The sequence below is a fragment of the Rhinolophus sinicus genome, linkage group LG03, assembly GCF_036562045.2.
Source record: "Rhinolophus sinicus isolate RSC01 linkage group LG03, ASM3656204v1, whole genome shotgun sequence".
Classification (NCBI taxonomy): domain Eukaryota; kingdom Metazoa; phylum Chordata; class Mammalia; order Chiroptera; family Rhinolophidae; genus Rhinolophus; species Rhinolophus sinicus.
In genome coordinates this window covers 171,354,831-171,359,023 of record NC_133753.1, presented here as the reverse complement: position 1 = coordinate 171,359,023, position 4,193 = coordinate 171,354,831, and the positions used below count along the sequence as shown (strand labels likewise).

At 42.8% G+C, this 4,193-nt stretch overlaps 1 pseudogene; it reads right to left on the bottom strand.

Annotated features, from left to right (window-relative positions):
• Nucleotides 1-667: 667 nt before the first annotated feature.
• LOC109456304 (zinc finger protein 248) lies at nucleotides 668-943 on the bottom strand (annotated as a pseudogene).
• Nucleotides 944-4,193: the final 3,250 nt, after the last annotated feature.

Below are 4,193 nucleotides of genomic sequence, written 5' to 3'. Positions count from 1 at the left end.
TAAGATTTCATTCTTTTTATGGCAAAGTAATATTCCATTGTATGAGTTCTTTATAAATTTTGAATATAAACCCCTTATCAGATGTATCATTGGTGAATATTTTCTCCCATTCAGGTTATCTTTTCATTTTGGTGGTTTCTTTTGCTGTGCAAAAACTTTTTAGTTTGATGTAGTCCCATTTGTTTATTTTTTCTTTTGTTTCCCTTGCCTGAAGAGATATATCAGAAAAAAATTTATTAACAATGTCAGTGAGTTTACTGCTCACATTTTCTTCTAGGAGTTTTATGAATTTGGGTATGACTTTTAAGTTTTAAATCCATTTTGGGTTTATTCTTGTATATGGTGTAAAGCGGTCCAATTTCCTTTTTCTTTTTTAGCATGTGTCTGCCAATTTTCCCTACATCATTTATTGAATAGACTGTCTTTACCCATTGTGTATTCTTGCCTCCTTTGTCATAGATTAAAGGACCATATAGATGTGGATTTATTTCTGGGCTCTCTATTCTGTCTCATTGGTCTGTGTGTCTGTTTTGCTGTCAATACCACGTGGTTTTGATTACTGTAGTCTTGTATTAGAGTTTAATATCAGGTTGCATGATACTTCCAACTTTGTTCTTTCTCAAAAAGGCCATGCCTATTCGGGGTCTTTTATGGTTCCATACAAATTCTAGGATGGTCCTAGTTCCAGGCGGCACTGGCTTGGGAATCCTTGTTCTAAGATCTAGGGCTCTTCTCCTTGTTCTATCTTGATGATCACATTTGGTTTAGTAATACAATACCCTATTGTGACAAGGTGGTTGTAATTTTCCAGCATTACGTCTCTGTGTAATATCTTCTGAGCAGGATCGAGCAGATACCACTCTTCCTGGGTGATGTCCATACATACATCTTGGAATGACACTTGTTCCTGTAATGGTACATTCTTTTTCTGAGATTTGTTCATTTTCCACTCTTAGTGGAGGAGGGAGTGCCACAGCTCCTTCACCAGGGATTGTTTCCTCCCAGGAGCTGGAGGCCAGTGAAGGATGAGCCAGGAGGAGGAGGAGGAGCCCAAATTGTTGATTCTGTTCTCTGCTTCATCTAGTCTGCTGGTGATTCCTTCAAGTGCATTCTTCATTTCAGTTATTGTATTCTTCACTTCGGACTGGTTCTTTTTTTTATGGTTTGTATGTCCTTTTTGTCCTTGCTATCTTTTTTTGAAGTTCTCACTGAGTTCCTGAGCATCCTTGTAACCATTGTTTTGAACTCTGTATCTGGTAGGTTGCTTGCCTCCATTTTGTTTAGTTCTTTTTCTGAAGTTTTCTCTTGTTCTTTCATTTGGGATATGTTTCTTTGTTTCCTCATTTTGGCTGCCTCTCCTTTTGTTTCTATGTAATAGGTAGATCTGCTATGTCCCCCAGTCTTGGCTAGGTGGCCTTATATAGTACGTGGCCTGTGGGGCCCAGTGGTACAGTCTCCCTCATCACCTACACCGGGTGCTGCAGGAGTGTCCCTTGTGTGGGTTGTGTGTGCCCTCCTGTTATATTTGAGCCTTGGTTGCCATTGGCACATCAGTGGGTGGGATTTACCCTCAGGCTGATTGGCTGTGAGGTTTTGCCATATCCATAGCTTACAGGCTACTATGTGGGGGCTTACCCCACTGTGTGGGATTCACCCCAGCAGGCTCTGGTGTCTGTTGAGACCACCCTTTGTGTGTGCCACTTGTGGAGCTAATTGGGCAGTGCTCTGCTGTGGTCTGAAGCCAACCTCCAAGTATGTTGGTGCTAGAGCCTCTTGCAAGGGCTCTGGTACAGGCCCAGGTCACCCACTGCCTGTGACCAGCCAAGGACACCTGGTAAGAGCTACAAGGTGATCCTCAGTTGTTCACTGCTTGGGCTAACCCTTGAGGCATGTTGGAGAGGCCATGTTGCAAACACAATGTCTGCTACCAGTACCAGGCCGGGGGTAGTTCCACAAAATGCCAAGACATCCTGAGACCTGCTGCCACCTGCCAGCTTGCATAAGTTTCAGCCACTGATAAAGCCTCGTGTAGTATGCAAATTGGGTGAAGCAAGGTCTCAGGAAGTCACTAGAGTGGGAAGACTTGTGTTCATCAAGTTAATGTAAATTCTAGTTTGCCAGTGCTGAGCCTGAAGCTATTCAGCAAAAGTCTCAGCACACTGAGGCCAGTCACTGCTCTCCTGGGGTCTGCTGGACTCTGATAGTTTTCTAAGAAAGAGTGCAATGCAGACAGGGCTGATTGCTCTTGGAGAAAGTGCCTCTGGTGTTGGGGGAGTTGGGTGGGGCAGAGTCCCACTGAGTCAGCAGGGCAGAGCTTCGGATCTCATCAGACCAATCAGATTCAGATTTAGCCGTAAGTATAGGGGGAGGGCTCAACACAGGAAAGATGGTGCCAACCTGCCAGCTACACAGGAGCAGGACCCCACTCAGGGAAAATGCTAACTATCCTCCAGCCCTCATTCTGAAGCCACACAACTTAGTCTGCCCTCCCTGTGTCTCCGACACCCCTCAAGTTACTGTCCCTTCACTGGAGCCCAAGGTGAGTGCCTGGGAGTGAGAGAATCTGAGTACAGGCCCATTAAGAGGAAACCTGGGTTTCCTGCCACCTTCCATCCCACCCAGATGGTCAGAATCCCCTCTGTGTTTCATGGCCAGATGTTGTGGGGGCTCCTCTTCCTGGCACCAGTACTCTGGGCTGGGGAGGCTGGTGTGGGGCTTGGGTCCCTCCTCTGGTGGGAAACTTTGTGGCTCAGATGTCCCTCCTGGTTCTCAACTGCCACACAGAGGCTTGGGGTTAGCCAGTTCTGTATCTATGCCCCTCCTATCAAACTCAACGTGGCTTCTTTTTTATATCCTTATTTTTAAACTTCTGTTCAGCCAGACTTCAGATGAGATGGTTCTCCAGGTTGATTGTTCTGTAATTTAGTTATAATTTTAATTCGAACATGGAAGGAAGCAGACACAATATTTATCTACAGTGCCATTTTGGATCTCCCTTTACTGGATTTCTTATGATTGGTTTCATAGAACTAAAACTGTAACTCTTTTGCTTCACTTCAACAGTCAGCTGGCTATACCCAAAGATATTGTTAAACAAAATAAAAAGAGAATAGAAATACTGAGTGATTGCTTTAAGCATATTAATTTCCATATGTCTTTGTTTGCGAAACAGGTTACCAAACAAAATGTGAAAAATAAATGTATTTGTCTACTCAAGGTGCTATAACAAAATGCTACACACTGGGTGGCTTAAACAGCAGAAATTTATTTTCTCACAGTTCTAGAGGCTGGGAAGTCCAAAATTAAGGTGCCAACAGGGTTGGCATCTGTTGAGGGCTCTCTCCTTGAGTTGCAGATGGCCACCTTCTCACTCTGTGCTTCTGTGACCTTTCCTCAGTATGAGCACATGGAGAAAGAGAACAAGATCTCTCTCTCTCTCTCTCTCTCTCTCTCTCTCTCTCTCTTCCTTTTTCTTCCTTTTTTTTTTTTTTTTTCTTCTTCTTCTTTAATGGATGGCAGAGACAGGGCTGCAAGGCTAGTCCTTTCTTAGAGTGTATAGAAATGCCTAGTCTTCCTCTTCTCATAAGGCCACCGACCTATTGGATGAAGCCCCACCCATATGACCTCATTTAACCTTAATTATCTCCTGAAGACCCTATCTCCAAATACAGTCACTTTGGGGTTTGGGGTTGGGGGGCACAATTCAATCCATAGCGATAAGCACAGTAACAGGAGTTACAGCAAAACAACATCTGTGGCGTGGTAGTTAAACAAATATTTTAAATATTTTAAATAGAGAATACCTATATTTAAAGATCATTCATCAGATTTGGTAATACATCAGATTTTAAGTCCAGCCATACTGATGGCAAGTAGATGAGTGTTGAACAGTAGCAAAATTAGTTTTTTTGTATAGTAGGGACAAATAATTTTTACATATGCACATAACAACATAACATTGCACTAATTTTAGATTTGTTTAGAGAAAACTCAGCTGGGGTGGGAGTGAAGAGAGGTAGAGAAGCCTTAATGCACTCGACTGTTGTTAATAATGGTATAACAAAAATTCTCTGAGTGTAATGGAGCTTTAGGAGGTTCTCTATGAATGGAGTACAGAAACTTCAGCATTTGAGTTATTACCACTATTATAGTGCTTTAGATTTTGTTTGTTTGTTTTTAACAGTATTGTCTGC